This window comes from Haliotis rubra, unplaced genomic scaffold (genome assembly GCF_003918875.1).
Source record: "Haliotis rubra isolate DU_JTF1 unplaced genomic scaffold, ASM391887v1 Scf889, whole genome shotgun sequence".
Classification (NCBI taxonomy): Eukaryota; Metazoa; Mollusca; class Gastropoda; order Lepetellida; family Haliotidae; genus Haliotis; species Haliotis rubra.
This window is the reverse complement of record NW_025767622.1, coordinates 369,069-393,844: the sequence shown is the minus strand read 5'-3', so window position 1 is coordinate 393,844 and position 24,776 is coordinate 369,069.

Here is a 24,776-nt window from a genome sequence, read left to right as displayed (position 1 = left end):
GTTGAGTCAGGGAAGGAAACACATAGGAGGGAAAGAGTAATAGGTGTGAAAGTCGGGCTGGGGCTCTTTGTAAATATGCAGTAAAAACAAGACCAATAATTAGTGCTAAAGTACTGTCGGAAATGCAAGAAAAATGCTTTTTAGCCTTAATATCTTTACAAAGGTGATAAATGTATTATGTTGTCAATATATCAACTCGCGTATTGTCTACCTAATTTTTATTTCAATCGATTTAACATTCCCATGCATTTAAACGGCAGTTTACAGGAGAGAATTTGGTACCAAATCAGCAACTTAATATTTTTTCAGAGTTCAACAACAGAAATCTGAAATAGTCTTTACATTTATGCTAATAACACAAGTGGTGTAAAAATATGAATTAACGTTTTTCCTAAACAAATAAATGTTGAATGTTTGTGCTACTTTACATAATTATCGTTTTCTTTATTGAGGAAATATTAATATAAATGTGAAGTCTTGATAAATAAGTTTCCCGTCATGCATGCACATCTTTATCACAGCGTCCACTATGGCCAACGATTTGCAGTCGATTGTTGCAAAGGTTTATAGGTTTTTTCTGCTTAAAAAAGACAGAGGTAAACCTTTCATTAGTTTAGAAAGGGTTTATTACAGAACTTGTAGAGCTGTTGGCATGTCTTACCAACAAGTTAACAATATTGTAAACAAATCAGAGAAGACATCAGGACCGTCTCAAATGCAAAACCGGACGTAAAACCATCCTTGGCAACTTTGACAAGGGAGTGCTTAGACGGGCGGTCTACAAACTTTATGAGAAGAAAAATATACATATTCTAAAGAAGCTACACCAGTGACTTCGTTAAATCTTTGGCCAATGTTCACAACTAGATTAAACTGACCGAATTACATCCATCTGTTTTCAATGAAATATACTGTTGACATGCAAAACATTTATTAAAACGTTGCACATTTCTACTATCAATCGATAAGATAACACAAGTGATTGGACTCTTTCCAATGTACAGTAATTCGTATGTTTATTTCAAAACAAACACACATACACAAATGATCCCTTACATAACCGATACGTATACTATACGTACACATATTCAACATTTTGCAGAAAACATCTATTCAGATGACCCCTCGCCCGAGCGTGTGCTCAGGTGTCAATTTCACCTGTCGATACCGTGCATGCTGATGACGTAACACAGGCAATTAATGTTTGTATCAAATAACGTCCCACTACCCCTTATTTTTCTAAGTTTTTGGGATTTTCATCAGTAAAAACACATTTTAGGGCATGTCTCAAAATTTATTCTCTCGGTCTACATTAGGTAGATGTTTCTTGAAGTGATATTTGTTATTTAAGTAACTGTAATACCTCTGAATTTTAAATATAAGTCAAAAAACATTTTTTCTAGCATTTCCGACAGTACTTTATTATCAATGTATGATGTTTCATTGGTCCAAGTGGGATGTTGACTGGTGTAAGATGTGCCGATCACGGGTGTCTGTTTCCAGGCCATGTGTGTGTGTGTGCTGTGGACTGTTCGATTGTATTACTTTGTTTATATGCATCTAAATCCCTGTTCCACATATTTTGAAGTAAGCAGGGCAGCTGCTCTGATATTAATGAGGTGCATGACATTAACGTCGACAAGTAACATTTGAACATCACGCCTTCACATAAAATGGTCAAAGTGTCTCGTCGTTTCACTGAATCGTGTCGATAATGAACATGGCTTCGTGACGAACATTGATTTGATGCATCTGCACCATTGCCGTTTCCTCATCAAACGAGACCACTGACACAACACAACACAACACGACACAACATGGACTACAGCTGATAGTGGTATGCAGCAGACGTCACTACAGTTACACAACACAACATGGACTGCAGGTGATAGTGGTGTGCAGGACACGTCACTACAGTCACACAACACAACATGGACTACAGGTGATAGTGGTATGCAGGACACGTAGCTACAGTCACACAACACAACACAACATGGACTACAGCTGATAGTGGTATGCAGGACACGTCACTACAGTCACACAACACAACATGTACTACAGATGATAGTGGTATGCAGGACACGTCGCTACAGTCACACAACACAACACAACATGGACTGCAGGTGATAGTGGTGTGCAGGACACGTCACTACAGTCACACAACACAACATGTACTACAGGTGATAGTGGTATGCAGGACACGTAGCTACAGTCACACAACACAACACAACATGGACTACAGATGATAGTGGTATGCAGGACACGTCACTACAGTCACACAACACAACATGTACTACAGATGATAGTGGTATGCAGGACACGTCGCTACAGTCACACAACACAACACAACATGGACTACATGTGACAGTGGTATGCAGCACACGTAGCTACAGTCACACAACACAACACAACATGGACTACATGTGACAGTGGTATGCAGCACACGTAGCTACAGTCACACAACACAACACAACATGGACTACAGCTGATAGTGGTATGCAGCACACGTAGCTACAGTCATACAACACAACACAACATGGACTACAGCTGATAGTGGTGTGCAGCACACGTCGCTACAGTCACACAACACAACATGGACTACAGCTGATAGTGGTATGCAGCACACATGTCTACAGTCACACAACACAACACAACATGGACTACAGGTGATAGTGGTATGCCACACATTTCGCTACAGTTACACAACACAACATTGACTACAGCTGATAGTGGTATGCCAGACATTTCGCTACAGTTACACAACACAAAACAACATTGACTACAGCTGATAGTAGTATGTCCACACTTCGTTACAGTCACACAACACAACATGGACTACAGGTGATAGTGGTATGCAGGACACGTCGCTATATACAAGCCTGACTGTCAGCTGACATAGTCCTGTGTGAATGTATGTAGCTCTTCCAGTGGTGGTTTAATGAGGATTTACATTTTGGGGGATAATGGTCTTGTGCATATTGACAGCAATTCTTTTCACATGTTCACGATACCCTTTCTTTTATGTAAGTGGGTTACAGGTTTTGGCCATAAAAGTATTCAGGGGTGCACATATGCATGTGAAGGTATATAGTTATCTTCACTATTGCATTAACGACGTTTTTTTGTTAACGTTATTTAAAACCAGGTGTGGTGACTATAGCTTACAATAAATCTGTGTGAAAGAATTTTATAGTCCTTTATCAACATGGAGTATCAAAGAAAATGTCCGACAACACTGGCATTACAAGGCGGTGTGTCATTGTAACCTCCAACTTGTGTAGGACGGGATCCCTCTGTATGGCACCGTAACCTCCAACTTGTGTAGGACGGGATCCCTCTGTATGTCACCGTAACCGCCAACTTATGTAGGACGGGATCCTTCTGTATGTCACTGTAACCTCCAACTCGTGTAGGACGGGATCCCTCTGTATGCCACTGTAACCTCCAACTTCTGTAGGACGGGACCCCTCTGTATGTCACTGTAACCTCCAACTTATGTAGGACGGGATCCCTCTGCATGTCACTGTAACCTCCAACTTATGTAGGACGGGATCCCGCTGTATGGCACCGTAACCTCAAACTTGTGTAGGACGGGATCCCTCTGTATGTCACTGTAACCTCCAACTCGTGTAGGACGGGATCCCTCTGTATGCCACTGTAACCTCCAACTCGTGTAGGACGGGATCCCTCTTTATGCCACTGTAACCTCCAACTCGTGTAGGAAGGGATCCCTCTGTATGCCACTGTAACCTCCAACTCGTGTAGGACGGGGTCCCTCTGTATGTCACTGTAACCTCCAACTTGTGTAGGACGGGATCCCTCTGTATGTCACTGTAACCTCCAACTCGTGTAGGACAGGATCCCTCTGTATGCCACTGTAACCTCCAACTCGTGTAGGACGGGATCCCTCTTAATGCCACTGTAACCTCCAACTCGTGTAGGACGGGATGCCTCTGTATGCCACTGTAACCTCCAACTTGTGTAGGACACGGTCCCTCTGTATGTCACTGTAACCTCCAACTTGTGTAGGACAAGGTCCCTCTGTATGTCACTGTAACCTCCAACTTGTGTAGGACGGGATCCCTCTGTATATCACTGTAACCTCCAACTTGTGTAGGACGGGATCTCTCTGTATGTCACTGTAACCTCCAACTTATGTAGGACGGGATCCCTCTCTAAGTCACTGTAACCTCCAACTCGTGTAGGACGGGATGCCTCTGTATGCCACTGTAACCTCCAACTCGTGTAGGACGGGATCCCTCTGTATGTCACCGTAACCTCCAACTTATGTAGGACGGGATCCTTCTGTATGTCACTCTAACCTCCAACTTGTGTAGGACGGGATCCCTCTGTATGCCACTGTAACCTCCATCTTATGTAGGACGGGATCCCTCTGTATGTCACTGTAACCTCCAACTTATGTAGGACGGGATCCCGCTGTATGGCACTGTAACCTCCAACTTGTGGAGGACGGGATCCCTCTGTATGTCACTGTAACCTCCAACTTGTGTAGGACGGGATCCCTCTCTAAGTCACTGTAACCTCCAACTCGTGTAGGACGGGATCCTCTGTATGCCACTGTAACCTCCAACTCGTGTAGGACAAGGTCCCTCTGTGTGTCACTGCAACCTCCAACTTATGTAGGACAAGGTCCCTCTGTAAGCTTGTACAACATGTAGTGGTACCCCTGGTGTACGCTATTCATACAAATACTCCCTGTAGTCACCGTCAGTGAAGACATTCACTGTCGGTATGAAGTTGGTGGTCATTCAAGTTAAAAGGGAGATGCGTTATGTTCGTACATGATCCACTCATGATCCACTCATGATCCACTCATGATTCACTCATGGTCCACTCATGATCCACTCATGGTCCACTCATGGTCCACTCATGGTCCACTCATGATCCACTCATGATCCACCCATGATCCACTCATGATCCACTCATGATCCACTGTGGAACCTTCAGTGGCTGAGTGGGTTAGACTGCTTACTCTGTCTGCTGGAGATTAGGTGCCTGACTCTGAGAGTGTGGGTTCGAATCCCGGATGGGACTCAACCTAATACAAGTACGAGAATCTGTATTTTACTGAGGTAGTGTAAACCCAAAACACATTTTCCTTTTATGGTTGTAAACAACTTAACTGCCTTTACATGGAGAAGGTGTATGTGTCACACAAGGACATGCATATTGCAAACTGCTACCTGCATTCATACAATGTAATTTAATGATTCATTGCTTTCAGAAGAAAGCTGGCTTCAGTCAAGGTATTATGCAAGCCGTTTGCCCTGTTTGTGGCTAGATAATGTTTGATGTAACACTTAATTCTGTATGATTATATCAAAAGTATGATAATTTTCATCCATAATGTCTACTGATGGAACTACGGAAGCATAAACCACCCACTCTACTAAAATGTATTGTGTATGTAGAATATATATGCGTATAATATATAGTCAAGCGAGAGACAGATGCGTGACAACTAAATATGTGATCACATACGAAACAAGACCACCCTTTCTTTGGATTACGATAAAAAAACATCCACATTTCGGGATTTGAGATGATGGCGGCCCAGGATCAACACATAGCGGAGTGGTACTTGAGTTTAGGAACCGTTGTAATGTACATCTAATTGTCTTTGGCTCTGAAGGTGTGACCTTGTACATGTAACACGATAGATCACTTATACTTACACACCTTGAATGTAGGTAGTGTTTGCATGGTTCATGATGACAACACAATACCGCGTCACCTATTCCCGTATGACTCCCATTACAATACGTCACTGTCCTCTACATACCCATGGTATAATCACAATTGTACAGTCGACTCGGCTTTTAGCAGAGATTTCTAATGGACGTTGAAAGGGTTATATCGTATTTAAGTCTCCAGGGGCGGTGGGGTAGCTGAAGACCCGTGTTTGATTCTGCACATGGGTACAATGTGTGAAGCCTATTTCTGGTGTGAAATTGCTGGAATATTGCTAAAAGAGGCGTAAAACTAAACTCGGCCACTTTATGTCTCCATTACAATACATGCTAACTCGTTCTATTGAAGCGTGGTTCATGGAGCACCGGGCATGTTACCGTGCCAGTAAGTGACCTTGATAAGTTAAAATTATTTTCATTTTTAGTTCATAGCCATGGGTTATGTGTTGTTAGTTATGCTTTCCCTTCATTAAAGTTTTAGGACGACATGCGACATAATACATCTTTCAAACATTTCAGTGTGAATTTATCATATATGTTGCTTGGATGGTGATTGTAAATTCGTTTTCATTTCCACGAGATAAGGACACACTTCCGACATTTGAAAGTACATTTACATTTGTTTTGAAAGCTTCTATATCAGGATAATATGTCAAATAACGGTGAACTACTTGAACTAGATTTTATTCTTTAATCTTCTTGGGGCCAAGTATAATTTCATGGCAGCGACGTGATATCTGTTACAATTTCATTAATTTATAGAATAATGTGTATACCCCATTGACTTTAGTCATATAGATGGCTGGCAGTTGAAACCAGTTATCATCAATATAATGGCATAGTGCAGTGTGCAGTTGTCAGCCCATGTCGCCGATTGAACAAAGTGCATTTCCTTTTATAGTAGTTATCAGCTTATCTGGGGAAAGCACATGGGGAAAGTGTATGCGTCACACAAGGTCTACAGTACTTTTGCAAACTGCTATCTGCATACATGCTTCATTACAGTCACAAATCCCGTCACCACTAATTTAAAACCATAACATATATGGTAGCAGAAAAAGCTGGTATCAGTCAAGGTATTATGTTAGTTGTTTACCGTGTTTGTGGCTAGATTTATCTCAACTGTAGTACATTCTCCCCTTTGAAATTGTTTGGACTGTTGGTAACAATTGAATTGAACTGCTCTCCCATTGACATTGTCAAAGCAGGGAGCTTTTTCACCATTGACTTGGCAGTGATTGTATGAACTGAAATATCCCATGTGGGTGGATCGTATTCATCTATAACGCACATGCAGGTGCACGCCAAACTAAAGGTGATATACCTGACACTGTGAAGGTATGAGAAGCAGCTGACTCGATGGTGTGGAGTGTAACAGTGTCCCTCCATATCTCTGTACGGTATACTTTGTCTACCAGTGATATTCCCACACAATATGTGCACGTATTACTGGAACATGGAGTTGCTGAAACAAATATATACAAATATATACCTATGATCTATTCACAATTGTTAAATCTCCGTGTAGCAGATATTCGTTATGGATGTGGAATGGGTTTTGTCGCTTCTGTAATAAGCAGGGGATAGGTGCACACATTTAACATACAGTTTTAACGTATGCTGATGACGACCATCTACTGAGATATTTTCACCTCAGCCGTCTAATGACACAAGAGTTCACTGATGGAAATAAAGTTCAAACTCAACCAGACAATGGAGCAGGTGACCAATAAATGATGCCTGCCCGTCTTGAAAGTTGTCTGCCCGCACTTTTTACTCATAGATTGCATTCATAATTATTTCAAATGTGAATTAATTCAGCAAATTAAAAACGACAAGCATGAAATTAGATACACAGTGACATCCCCAGCCTGCGACATTTGAAAAGAGCACGTTAAGCTTGCAATTCCCCTTATCGCTTTACATCATCAAAATGATAAATTTTCTGAAAGGTTTTAATAGCGAAAGTTTAGAGCGATACCCACGTCAAATATATCTTCTATTCATACTAGGGCTGGGACGGATAACCCGGATACCCAAGGCGGGTGGGTAATGAGTTGGACCCGGGTTCCCGTCACCCCGTCACGTTACCCGGACTCGCTTTGATCACGTGACAAATGAAAGAAGACTTACTAGTAATTGAATGTGTTAATGATTATTATATTTGCAACGAGATTGTTTTGTTATGTTTGAGATTGTAGACTAAACTAGCACAAGGTATCAACTGTCGACAACTAAGCACGTCACGTGTAACATAGGTTGCAAGTACGCCAAGTAGTTAATTGTTTACATGTAAAAGACTCAGGAACGCAGACGACCGCTACAAATAGAGTCTGAACAAACCACGAAGGTAGACCTATTGTTACCGATTAGGTAGCTTGGTTTCAAAACATTTACCAAACTGTACGATGCATTACTTTGGCCAGTTGTAACTTAAAGCATTTCAATCTATGGAACAGAGGACTATTCATCAATCCACGCAATGCAAAACCGTGCTATGAGGTTTTACCTGGGTCTAGGCTAGTGAAGTCTAGGCTAATGAAGCAGTTATTGGTGACATGGGATGGAACCCTGCAAGTGACAACTAAGTGTGCGACAAGATATATGCTTGATTCGCTACTTGAGGAGAATGATGAATATGGACCAAGAACGTATAAAGCCCTATGTTTTTAATTGGGAAAATAATCAAGCAAGGAACAGACACAAGACTTGGCACTCAGCTTTTTACCGGCGAATGAACACATTACAAGATTTTATAAACACAAGGGAAAAGTCATTACACCTGGAGAACGCAAAACGGGGATCGGGGAAAAACAAAACCAGGCACTACAGACCCTCGTCGATTAAAGACTTAAAAAGTATTGTTTTTGAGATGACCCCCGACGGGTACAGCGCCTCCGCGTATAGAAACCGGCCGCTATGAAGGAATCGAACTTACGGATAGAAGATGTTTTCACTGCCCAAATCGAGTTGAATGGGAACAGCACGTTTTATTGAAATCTCCACTTAAACGATTTAAGAGAAGACCTTTTAGCATCAGCACAGTTTTCCATGCCACGTTTTACCCTCTTATCGGAACATGAAAAGTTATCACTCCTTTTAAGCTCTGAAGATCTTATGTGCCAAACACTGCTTTAAAACCTCTTTATGATGCCGCCATATTTTATATAATTAGGTTTAACTTTCCATGTTTATATTTTTTGTATATATTGTTAAAGTTCAATTTGTCATTTATCTACTCATATGTTTCCTATATAATGCTCTGTGATATTTACTTATCAACCGTCTCTCATAACTCCATTAATAATATTTACTGTATATTTTTATATGCATTATTATTTTTTGTAATATACATATGGTGAGACGTAAATAAGCAATCTGTCTGTCTGTCTGAAGGAGAGAGGTATTTACTTTGAAAACATTATGTTTACATTACATTGTTTACTTGTTAGTTCAATGGTATACACTTTTTATTTCCACCTTGTATTGTATTTTGCCTGTAGATTGTTGTAACGACATTTGTTTGTAGCTCCTGGTTAGTTACAGAGGGATGTTTGTTGTTCAGATGTTTCCACATCGATTACGTACCCCCTCATTTCTGACTCACCTGCACTGCACTGTGCACAAAGTGCATTTTGTCTTTGTGCCTGATACGACGTATTCAAAATATTTCCAGGCGCTACTCTTAATCTCGGCCATAACTGATTTTACTGAAGGGGAATAACTCGCAGTTAGTGTTATAACGGGTATCCGGGTCGGGTCGGGTAATAGGGGGTCGGGTACCCGGGTAGGAAATTTGGACCCGTCCCAGCCCTAATTCACACTAAGCTTCCAAAACGGAAGTATTCTATCAAGATTAGTATTTTCGTATTTTAAGAATTTACAAGTACTGTAGAAATTGTTTGCACCACGATTTAAGGCAATTTGAATTCGTGTTTCATAACCTGTGTCGACACTATTTTACCTTCAAATCTCACTTTTTTCACCACCGAATTGGCAGTGATAATATGAACTCAAATATTCAGTCTTCCCCAATCTGTGCTGACATTATTTTACTTTCAAACCTCAGAGTCAGTTCATCGCCAACCCCTGCACATAAACCGTCATGTATCATCTAAACCGGAAATCAATGGCCATGGGTAGTGTGAGACTGTTCTCCACTAAGTCACGTGGTAGATACTACCCAGCACAACATCGATATTTCCAACATTTAACTCACCAGAAATCAACCGTATGTTAATTAGATAACTCCTAATTTCGGATTACTAAATCAAACTTACTACTACTGAAGGAGGAGTTTTTAAACATCAAGTCATCATGATTTAATAAAGTAAATAGAAGAAAAGGTATGAAGGTCAGGGTTAGAATTGGTCTTCAGCAACCCATGTCGTAAGAGGGGACACACGGTATCGGATGGTCAGACTCGTGGAACATGATGAAACATGTCACCGTATCCTAACTGTATTGATGTTCATGCTGTTGATCAGTGGATTGTCGAGTCCAGGCTTCAATATTAACAGACTGCCGGCATGTAGCTGGGATATTGCTGAGTGCGGCGTTAAACAACAAACCAACCATAACATGTATTCATTTATAGAGCATTTACAAATCAATGTCCTGTTCATTTTCATTTCCTGAAATTGAGGCTCAGGTTTGACATTTCAGTATAGATTATTTTTATATGATCCACTCATCCCTGGTTTTGTGCCTGATGGAGTTGTTAGGCTGCTGTTACTTACAGAGTACACTATATGTAAATATGGGTGTAAATCTTATTAGGTTATTACGTTGACACTGTAACGGACTGTTTTGTCGACTAAGGTACAGGAATTTGTGATGAGTTGTGTTCCTTCCACGAGCCACAGTGGTGTAAACCTGAATCATTCTTGTCATTATGCAAACTACAGCATATTACGTACTTGGGAACGGCATGAATAACCTATGGTGTGGGTTTTATGCATGTTCCGTGTAGAGAGTATTGCGTGGAATGCTCTTATTGACTAAATTATCCATATATTTAGAAGCAATATATAAATGGGTCAAAATCGGACGTAAACAGAAAATGGGTAATCCAACGTTTGTACACACACTGATTAAATGACCCCGGTCAAAAATTGTCATCAAAACTGTATAAAGACTGGACCATCACGTCATTCCACGTTTGTATATACAGTATAATGATATTACACTGGTCACACACTGTCATGTATACGGTATACAGACTGGACCACCATGTCATCACATGTTTGTATATATAGTATAATGATATTACACTGGTCACACACTGTCATGTATACGGTATACAGGATAGACCACCATGTCATCCCAAGTTTGTATATATAGTTTACTGATATTACACTGGTCACACATTGTCATGTATACGGTATACAGACTGGACCACCATGTTATCCAACGTTTGCATACATAATATGAGAAATCGTTTGCATATGCTGCAGCCACTGCCTGGAACAATCTTCCCCTTGATGTTCGCCAGTGTCAAACCTGTTCTGCCTTCAAAACAGCTATCAAAACATATCTTTTCCGAGAAGATTTCTTCTGATCAAATCTCACTGCGCTTTGAGCATAATATCCAAGTATGGAAAAGCGCAATACAAATCCACTATTATTATCATTATTATTATTATATTACACTGGTCACACACTGTCATGTATACGGTATACAGACTCGACCACCATGTCATCCCACGTTTGTATATACAGTATGATGGCATTACACTGGTCACACACTGTCATGTATACGGTATACAGACTCGACCACCATGTCATCCCACGTTTGTGTATATTGTATAATTATATTACACTGGTCACACACTGTCATGTCTACAGTATACAGACTGGACACCCATGTCATCCCACGTTTGTATATATAGTATAATGATATTACCCTGGTCACACACAGTCATGTATACGGTATAGTGACTAGACCACTATGTCATCCAACGTTTGTATATATAGTATAATGATATTGCACTAGTCAAACACTGTCATGTATACGGTATAGTGACTAGACCACCATGTCATACAACGTTTGTGTATATTGTATAATGATATTACACTGGTCACACACTGTCATGTCTACAGTATACAGACTGGACACCCATGTCATCCCACGTTTTATATATAGTATAATGATGTTCCACTGGCCACACACTGTCATGTATACGGTATACAGACTCGGCCACCATGTCATCCCACGTTTGTATATAGAGTATAATGATATTACACTGGCCAAACACTGTCATCTATACGGTATACAGACTCGACCACCATGTCATCCCACGTTTGTGTATATAGTATAATGATATTACACTGTTCACACACTGTCATGTAAACGGTATACAGACTTGACCATAATGTCATCCTACGTTTGTATATATATAATATAATGATATTACACTGGTCACACACTGTCATGTAGACGGTATACAGACTCGACCACCATGTCATACAACGTTTGTGTATATAGTATAATCATATTACACTGGTCACACACTGTCATGTATACGGTATACAGACTTGACCATTATGTCATCCTACGTTTGTACATATATAACATAATGATTTTACACTAGTTACACACTGTCATGTATACGGTATACAGACTCGACAACCATGTCATCCCACCTTTGTATATATAGTTTACTGATATTGCACTGGTCACACACTGTCACGTATACGGTATACAGATTCGACCACCATGGTATCCAACGTTTGTATACATAATATGAGAAATCGTTTGCATATGCTGCAGCCACTGCCTGGAACAATCTTCCCCTTGATGTTCGCCAGTGTCAAACCTGTTCTGCTTTCAAAACAGCTATCAAAACACATCTTTTCCGAGAAGCTTTCTTCTGATCAAATCTCACTGCGCTTTGAGCATAATATCCAAGTATGGAAAAGCGCAATACAAATCCACTATTATTATTATTATTATTATTATTATTATTATATTACACTGGTCACACACTGTCATGTATACGGTATACAGACTCGACCACCATGTCATCCCACGTTTGTATATACAGTATAATGATATTACACTGGTCACACACTGTCATATATACGGTATACAGACTCGACCACCATGTCATCCCACGTTTGTATATACAGTATGATGGCATTACACTGGTCACACACTGTCATGTATACGGTATACAGACTCGACCACCATGTCATCCCACGTTTGTATATATAGTATAATGATATTACACTGGTCACACACTGTCATGTATACGGTATACAGACTCAACCACCATGTCATCCCACGTTTTATATATAGTATAATGGTGTTACACTGGTCACACACTGTCATGTATACGGTATACAGACTGGACCACCATGGTATCCAACGTTTGTATACATAATATGAGAAATCGTTTGCATATGCTGCAGCCACTGCCTGGAACAATCTTCCCCTTGATGTTCGCCAGTGTCAAACCTGTTCTGCCTTCAAAACAGCTATCAAAACACACCTTTTCCGCCAAGCTTTCTTCTGATCAAATCTCACTGCGCTTTGAGCATAATATCCAAGTATGGAAAAGCGCAATACAAATCCACTATCATTATTATTATTATTATTATATTACACTGGTCACACACTGTCATGTATACGGTATACAGACTCGACCACCATGTCATCCCACGTTTGTATATATAGTAAAATGATAACCCACGGGTGACACACTGTCATGTATACGGTATACAGAGTTGACAACCATGTCATCCCAAGTTTGTGTATATAGCATAACGATATTACACTGGTCACACACTGTCATATCTATGGCATACAGACTGGACAACCATGTGATCCCGTGTTTGTGTATATGGTATAATGATATTACACTGGTCACACACTGTCATGTATACGGTACACAGGATGGACCACCATGTCATCCCCCGTTTCTACATATAGTATAATGATGTTACACTGGTCACACACTGTCATGTATACGGTATACAGACTCGACCACCATGTCATCCCACGTTTGTATATATTGTATAATTATATTACACTGGTCACAGACTGTCATGTCTACAGTATACAGACTGGACACCCATGTCATCCCACGTTTGTATATATAGTATAATGATATTACACTGGTCACACACTGTCATGTATACGGTATAGTGACTAGACCACTATGTCATCCAACGTTTGTATATATAGTATAATGATATTGCACTAGTCAAACACTGTCATGTATACGGTATAGTGACTAGGCCACCATTTCATACAACGTTTGTGTATATTGCATAATGATATTACACTGGTCACACACTGTCATGTCTACAGTATACAGACTGGACACCCATGTCATCCCACGTTTTATATATAGTATAATGATGTTACACTGGTCACACACTGTCATGTATACGGTATACAGACTACAACACCATGTCATCCCACGTCTGTATATCCAGTATAATGATATTAAACTGGTCACACACTGTCATGTATACGGTATACAGACTCGACCACCATGTCATCCCACGTTTGTGTATACAGCATAATGATATTACACTGTTCACACACTGTCATGTAAACGGTATACAGACTTGACCATTATGTCATCCTACGTTTGTATATATATAATATAATGATATTACACTGGTCACACACTGTCATGTATACGGTATACAGACTGGACCACCATGTCATCCCATGTTTGTGTATATAGTATAATCATATTTCACTGGTCACACACTGTCATGTGTAGTATACATACTTGACCATTATGTCATCCTACGTTTGTATACATAGTATAATGATATTACACTGGTCACACATTGTCATGTATACGGTATACAGACTCGACCACCATGTCATCCCACGTTTGTATATATAGTATAATGATATTACACTGGTCACACACTGTCATCTATACGGTATACAGACTCGACCAGCATGTCATCCGATGTTTGTATATATAGTATAATGATATTACACTGGTCACACACTGTCATGTCTACAGTATACAGACTGGACACCCATGTCATCCCACGTTTGTATATATAGTATAATGATATTACACTGGTCACACACAGTCATGTATACGTTATAGTGACTAGACCACAATGTCATCCCACGTTTGTATATATAGTATAATGATATTACACTGGTCACACACTGTCATGTCTACAGTATACAGACTGGACACCCATGTCATCCCACGTTTGTATATATAGTATAATGATATTACACTGGTCACACACAGTCATGTATACGGTAAAGTGACTAGGCCACCATGTCATACAACGTTTGTGTATATTGTATAATGATATTACACTGGTCACACACTGTCATGTAAACGGTATACAGACTTGACCATTATGTTATCCTACGTTTGTATATATATAATATAATGATATTACACTGGTCACACACTGTCATGTAGACGGTATACAGACTGGACCACCATGTCATCCCATGTTTGTGTATATAGTATAATCATATTACACTGGTCACACACTGTCATGTGTACGGTATAAAGACTTGACCATTATGTCATCCTACGTTTGTATATATATAACATAATGATTTTACACTGGTTACACACTGTCATGTATGCGGTATACAGACTCGACCACCATGTCATCCCACGTTTGTATACATAGTACAATGATATTACACTGGTCACACATTGTCATGTATACGGTATACAGACTCGACCACCATGTCATCCCACGTTTGTATATATAGTATAATCATATTACACTGGTCACACACTGTCATCTATACGGTATACAGACTCGACCACCATGTCATCCCATGTTAGTATAAATAGTATAGTGATATTACTCTGGTCACACACTGTCATGTATACGGTATACAGACTGGACCACCATGTCATCACACGTTTGTGTATATAGTATAATGATATAACACTGGTCACACACGTTGTCGTGTATACGGTATACAGACTGGACCACCATTTTATCCTACGTTTGTATATATAGTAAAATGATAACCCACGGGTCACACACTGTCATGTATACGGTATACAGAGTTGACAACCATGTCATCCCAAGTTTGTGTATATAGCATAACGATATTACACTGGTCACACACTGTCATATCTATGGTATACAGACTGGACAACCATGTCATCCCGTGTTTGTGTATATGGTATAATGATATTACACTGGTCACACACTGTCATGTATACGGTACACAGGATGGACCATCATGTCATCCCCCGTTTCTACATATAGTATAATGATGTTACATTGGTCACACACTGTCATGTATACGGTATACAGACTCGACCACCATGTCATCCCACGTTTGTATATATTGTATAATTATATTACACTGGTCACAGACTGTCATGTCTACAGTATACAGACTGGACACCCATGTCATCCCACGTTTGTATATATAGTATAATGATATTACACTGGTCACACACAGTCATGTATACGTTAAAGTGACTAGGCCACCATGTCATACAACGTTTGTGTATATTGTATAATGATATTACACTGGTCACACACTGTCATGTAAACGGTATACAGACTTGACCATTATGTTATCCTACGTTTGTATATATATAATATAATGATATTACACTGGTCACACACTGTCATGTAGACGGTATACAGACTGGACCACCATGTCATCCCATGTTTGTGTATATAGTATAATCATATTACACTGGTCACACACTGTCATGTGTACGGTATAAAGACTTCCCAGCAGGCACATCAACGTTGTTTCAACGTTGAGAATAGGTTGATCCTCAACGTTGAAAATAGATTGAAAATAGGTTGTATATGAAAGTTTTTTTGACGTAGATATCCGACGTGGAATAAACGTTGAAGTTTGACCGATTATCAACGTTGAAAAAAGGTTTATCCTCAACGTTGAAAATAGATTGAAAATAGGTTGTATAGGAAAGTTTTTTTGACGTAGATATCCGACGTGGAATCAACGCTGAAGTTTGATCGATTATCAACGTTGAGAATAGGTTGATCCTCAACGTTGAAAAATAGATTGAAAAATAGGTTGTATATGAAAGTTTTTTGACGTAGATATCCGACGATGGAATCAATGTTGAAGTCTGACATATTATTAACGTTGAAAAACGTTGAAATGGGTTGTTCCGTGGTTGTGTCTGGGAGGTATTACGTTTTCCTGTAAAATAGACTCGCATTTCATCTTTTAAACTACAATAAAGTAGCACCAAACTCCTGCATCCAGCTAAAATACCCAAAAAGCTACCTGCAATAAACAGTGTTCAAACAGAAAATTGCAGTAAAAATATTTACCTGATAAAATACTTGGTTAAAATTCCACATTCAATATAATGTTCATTTAAGTTTTATGTCAGTTGGACGTATAATTCCAGTAAGAAGAAAAGAGTATTCCAAATTAAGAAAAACTATTTACTGTTGTATTGTTACCTTGAAAATGTGAAAATTGTCCCGAGAAGACATTTTGTCTGAATTTCAGCTCTTAGACAGACCCCTGAATAAACACAATGCAATTACTTTCACCATGAAAGGGATCCAAGATGACCAGGAACTATACCTGAAGACAGCACATAAAACAAGTCACTTTTCATGAAATCTTTATGAACACACACGCACACAGAAAACGTGGTTTAATGCATAATGTAAAACATCACATGACATAGTCTGTAGGTGATCTCTGTTGTGCTAATAACACAATATCATCTGCATATAGCATCAAAGTGACATTTACGCCACCAATTTCAATACCACAGTTCAGATTTTTCAACACAATTACAACTCCAAAACACAATTATCAGCTCTTCTTTCTGCCACTCCTGCCTGGTGGTCAGGTGGATACTTCAGAAACGTTCCTAACTCTTTCTTTGAAATTTGTTTTCGATGCATTTCCATCTCATTCCCTTTGAGATAGGACACATTCTGAAATTTTATATTTAAATACATGAATAAGTTATATGGAAGATATATTGTCTTTAAATGATTCAAGTATTTGTTTAATCAATCACTTGAAAGGTTCATTTCACTGCTGTAACTTGGCATGTGAACATATGAACAGCATCAATACAAAATATGACGAAAAGTGTAAACAATTTATATTTTCAACCGAAGGAATGGAAGTTTTCTTAAACATTTTCAAAGAAAATCCTCAATTGCAAGTTGATTATTTAATTAGACTATGAATTACCGTAGGGATGAATTAGGACGATGCTTTACTGTCATATATTATTTGCTATGGTCATGATGAAAATGCTGCACTTGGTAATTAACTTACCAGAGATGATTGAATACAACCTTGTATTCTTAAAAGAAAACTTGCCGTTTTGCCCATCAACATTCATTCTTGACATCAAATTGTTTGACATTGTCCTGCAAAACAATGGAAGATTGTTGTTATTCTGTTAGATTTAGTTTTCTTTAAAGATTCTCGGAAATGATTATTTCAAATTAATAGGAGTTGAACTGATGTAGCAATTTTGCTACCAGGAGTCATAAATTGTAACAAAAGCCATTTTACATTAAATGATAAGAAAACAAAATGGGTGGTGGTTCACAGGTCAAAGAACAAGTCTATTGTGGAGGTCTCCAACACCATTTGTTCCCAAACACAAGGAAGTATGGATCATGGAGTTCTGAAAACAATAATGAGCTCTCATAAGTATACAATATATTCTCTATTATCTACTCTCTCTCTTTGTCATTGTACACTCATAAAACCTCAGATAAATAACTTTTTATAATTCATAAATGTTTACACTTAATCTCTTATAGGAACGCTTAGAAAATCTCTCATAAATGAATTATGTGCGTATTATCTGCGACGTCATAACTATGTTTCTCTCTTGAATCATGAACAATAAAATAATGAGATTAAACTCTACATTGCCAGAAATAATCTATCATACCATGAATAATAAGACATTGAATAACATCTCTTACAACTCCAATCTACACTCAAAAGACTTAAATGTACTCGTAAACAAACATCTCTGGCTAACGCAAATTCTTGAAACAGTGCACTTCTGACTCTCAATTCCAAGAAATGGAAGTCCTACTCTATTTGACCAAAGGGGTGACAGGTGGCCAAAACATATTGAAATGTAGGTCATACACTGAAAATAACTCTGATTTAAAACACTACAAATATACACCTTCTAATATATACTGATAGATGATCTTAACAAGGGAACATGTACATAAATGCTGATATCTACCAACACCTGTACTTTAAATAATGGACTCTTCAGAATCTCAGTATGTTTCACTGCACACATATTAGATTGCAAATAATAAAACCTACCCTTGACAATAATAAAACATCATATTCAAATTCTACAGCTGACCAAATACCTGAAGAGGTGTTTCCCAGCAATAAACATCTCTATATATCTATAAATGTATGACTTCTGTCCTCTCGCGTGCTATCTTGCATCCAGCTGTTTACGGCGAAAACAATATGGCGCTGCAAGCAAGGGAGTGCTCATTAAACTAAACATCTCCGGGAGAAATCATTGTCAAGTTTTTCTCTTAAATGATCAACCTTAATATATAAATGAAAATAAAGACCAACTATTATCACCAAAAAGACCAAACATTATCACAAATATTCAAAACAGGTGGTAATGAAAGAGCATTATCATCTTTCTCTTAAACTTTGTGGTGATATACTGGAAACAAGTGAAATGTTAAAAACGTGTTACCTTAGCCTTGCTCCTTTTATGTGATCCACAAAATTGCTGCCACCCAGTCTTCGAAGATGAGATTTCTGCAAATTCCATTAAAATAATCTTATTTCATAATTAAATGTTCCTTACATTAAAATTACTTTTTTGTATGTAAGATTTTAACCTTTAAGAGACATGAATTATCATATCCCTTCCAAACAAGTGTAAGAATGAAAGTCTGTGGGTGCAGTTTTGTTAATTGTCCCATCAAAGAATCATTAGTGAAGTTACCACTTTTGTAAATAAATAAAAGTTCAAATAAATTATATACAATTTCATCCTTAACAAAGACTTCTCACAAGACATTTTAAAGTGAAAATTTTCGCTGCATTTCCTTACGCCATTCTCCACCACCCCTCCAAATAATATACATATATGTTGATAGGGTTCAGGGTGTGCTCAATGCATCATTTACTGATAGATCTATTCAAACGAACAAATGTTCATAATAATGGGATGCAATATAAAATGTTGATTAATCCTATCCGATTTTGTATAGCTGCCCTTAGGGACCGTTCATAATGTATGCCTTTGGGGTGATGTTGATTTTTATGTACAATGTGAATTACACCTCCCCCCCCCAAAAAAAACCAAAAAAGTGTTTGAGTATGTACAGAATAAGAGACGGCCCACCCTGCATGTCATGTACATTATCTATGACGCCCTCCCTTCCTTCCATAATTTCTAAACATAGTGCATGTGTACAAAAAATGCTGACCCCTTAGCTCCCTTGAACAAAATGGGTGACACCCCACCCCACCCCTCCAACCCTTACAATCAACACCCCCACCCGCAGCCATATATTTAATTATGAACGGTTCCTTATATTGATGTACTTTCATTGATTATTTGAACATGTATATTTGCAAAATTCAAATCAGGTGATGGGCACGAAAGGAAATCTTATTCGATTATATAATAAAATGCCAAATATATGCATGCAAATATATTGAAAAATAACAAACCAAAATTTTGAGAAACATGTACTGTGACATACCGGTAACCTTGTGAGATAAAACATGAGCCCTAATTCAGAGTTTCTTGCTACTGCTAGATTTAAACGGCATTCCTACGTTTTCATTATACATGAAGGACATACTTACCAAATAAACACCAGCATGCCGTGAAGATGGTGAAAATAGAACGATATTGCGTTGAACTTCGCCAAAGTGAACTGACAACGATCAGCTGCCTTTGCGCGCGCGATAATTGTGCGCATGTCCGATATGGCCAAACGAGGCGATCGAAAGGTCAACATCTGGCTTGTGTTTGAGCAAATTGTCGGAATTATACAATTTTCACAGTTTGTGTACCTAAAACTGCGATTTACGTAATATTTCCGTCCGTTGATCGATGCACAATCAAATAATATATAAGATTATATCTGTCACTAGCTCGATCTTGATCTTTTATGAAAATAATGTTCCGAAATGATAGTTGCTAAGTTGGATACCTATTACCAATATGAATTATGTATCAAATTTGCCAAGGAAACAATTAGTTGACATTTTGTTGGTTCCTTACGTTGAAACAACGTTGACAACTAAACGAATCTCGACTAACTTTCTTTGGTCGCATGATAAACGTTGAATCAACGTTTATGAAAGGTTGATCAACCAAACAACCAAAATTCAACGTTGATTCAACGTTGATTCAACGTTGTGTGCCCGCTGGGTTGACCATTATGTCATCCTACGTTTGTATATATATAACATAATGATTTTACACTGCTTACACACTGTCATGTATACGGTATACAGACTCGACCACCATGTCATCCCACGTTTGTATACATAGTATAATGATATTACACTGGTCACACACTGTCATGTATACGGTATACAGACTCGACCACCATGTCATCCCACGTTTGTATATATAGTATAATGATATTACACTGGTCACACACTGTCATCTATACGGTATACAGACTCGACCACCATGTCATCCCATGTTTGTATATATAGTATAATGATATTACACTGGTCACACACTGTCATGTATACGGTATACAGACTGGACCACCATGTCATCAAACGTTTGTGTATATAGTATAATGATATAACACTGGTCACACACGTTGTCATGTATACGGTATACAGACTGGACCACCATGTCATCCTACGTTTGTATATATAGTAAAATGATAACCCACGGGTCACACACTGTCATGTATACGGTATACAGAGTTGACCACCATGTCATCCCACGTTTGTGTATATAGTATAATGATATTACACTGGTCACACACTGTCATATCTATGGTATACAGACTGGACAACCATGTCATCCCGTGTTTGTGTATATGGTATAATAATATTACACTGGTCACACACTGTCATGTATACGGTACACAGGATGGACCACCATGTCATCCCCCGTTTGTATATATAGTATAATGATATTACACTGGTCACACACTGTCATGTATACGGTATACAGACTGGACCACCATGTCATCCAACGTTTGTATATATAGTATAATGATATTACACTGGTCACACTGTGTCATGTATACGGTATACATACTAGACCACCATGTCATCCAACGTTTGTATATATAGTATAATGATATTACACTGGTCACACACTGTCATGTATACGGTATACAGACTCGACCACCATGTCATCTCCACGTTTGTATATATAGTATAATGATATTACACTGGTCACACACTGTCATGTATACGGTATACAGACTCGACCACCATGTCATCCCACGTTTGTATATATAGTAAAATGATATTACACTGGTCACACACTGTCATGTATACGGTATACAGACTCGACAACCATGTCATCCCACGTTTGTGTATATAGTATAATGATATTACACTGGTCACACACTGTCATATATACGGTATACAGACTGGACCACCATGTCATCCCACGTTTGTATATATAGTATAATGATATTACACTGGTCACACACTGTCATGTATACGGTATACAGACTGGACCACCATGTCATCCCACGTTTGTATATATAGTATAATGATATTACACTGGTCACACACTGTCATGTATACGGTATACAGACTGACCACCATGTCATCCAACGTTTGTATATATAGTATAATGATATTACACTGGTCACACACAGTCATGTATACGGTATAGTGACAAGACCACTATGTCATCCAACGTTTGTATATATAGTATAATGATATTGCACTAGTCAAACACTGTCATGTATACGGTATAGTGACTAGACCACCATGTCATCCCAACGTTTGTGTATATTGTATAATGATATTACACTGGTCACACACTGTCATGTCTACAGTATACAGACTGGACACCCATGTCATCCCACGTTTTATATATAGTATAATGATGTTACACTGGTCACACACTGTCATGTAGACGGTATACAGACTCGACTACCATGTCATCCCATGTTTGTGTATATAGTATAATCATATTACACTGGTCACACACTGTCATGTGTAGTATACATACTTGACCATTATGTCATCCTACGTTTGTACATATATAACATAATGATTTTACACTGGTTACACACTGTCATGTATACGGGATATAGACTCGACCACCATGTCATCCCACCTTTGCGTATATAGTATAATGATATTGCACTGGTCACACACTCTCATGTATACGGTATACAGACTCGACCACCATGTCATCCCACGTTTGTATATATAGTATAATGATATTACACTGGTCAGACATTGTCATGTATACGGTATACAGACTCGACCACCATGTCATCCCACGTTTGTATATATAGTATAATGATATTACACTGGTCACACACTGTCATGTATACGGTATACAGACTCGACCACCATGTCATCCCATGTTTGTATATATAGTATAATGATATTACACTGGTCACACACTGTCATGTATACGGTATACAGACTGGACCACCATGTCATCACACGTTTGTATATATAGTATAATGATATTACACTGGTCACACACTGTCATGTATACGGTATACAGACTGGACCACCATGTCATCCCACGTTTGTATATATAGTATAATGATATTACACTGGTCACACACTGTCATGTATACGGTATACAGACTTGACCACCATGTCATCCCAAGTTTGTATATATAGCATAATGATATTACACTGGTCACACACTGTCATATCTATGGTATACAGACTGGACAACCATGTCATCCCGTGTTTGTGTATATGGTATAATGATATTACACTTGTCACACTGTCATATATACGGTACACAGGATTGACCACCATGTCATCCCACGTTTGTATATATAGTATAATGATATTACACTGGTCACACACTGTCATGTATACGGTATACAGACTCGACCACCATGTCATCCCACGTTTGTATATATAGTATAATGATATTACACTGGTCACACACTGTCATGTATACGGTATACAGACTGGACCACCATGTCATCCCAACGTTTGTATATATAGTATAATGATATTACACTGGTCACACACAGTCATGTATACGGTAAAGTGACTAGGCCACCATGTCATACAACGTTTGTGTATATTGTATAATGATATTACACTGGTCACACACTGTCATGTAAACGGTATACAGACTTGACCATTATGTTATCCTACGTTTGTATATATATAATATAATGATTTTACACTGGTTACACACTGTCATGTATGCGGTATACAGACTCGACCACCATGTCATCCCACGTTTGTATACATAGTACAATGATATTACACTGGTCACACACTGTCATCTATACGGTATACAGACTGGACACCCATGTCATCCCACGTTTGTATATATAGTATAATGATATTACACTGGTCACACACTGTCATGTAGACGGTATACAGACTGGACCACCATGTCATCCCATGTTTGTGTATATAGTATAATCATATTACACTGGTCACACACTGTCATGTGTACGGTATAAAGACTTGACCATTATGTCATCCTACGTTTTTATATATATAACATAATGATTTTACACTGGTTACACACTGTCATGTATGCGGTATACAGACTCGACCACCATGTCATCCCACGTTTGTATACATAGTACAATGATATTACACTGGTTACACACTGTCATGTATACGGGATATAGACTCGACCACAATGTCATCCCACCTTTGCGTATATAGTATAATGATATTGCACTGGTCACACACTCTCATGTATACGGTATACAGACTCGACCACCATGTCATCCCACGTTTGTATACATAGTATAATGATATTACACTGGTCAGACATTGTCATGTATACGGTATACAGTTTCGACCACCATGTCATCCCACGTTTGTATATATAGTAAAATTATATTACACTGGTCACACACTGTCATCTATACGGTATACAGACTCGACCACCATGT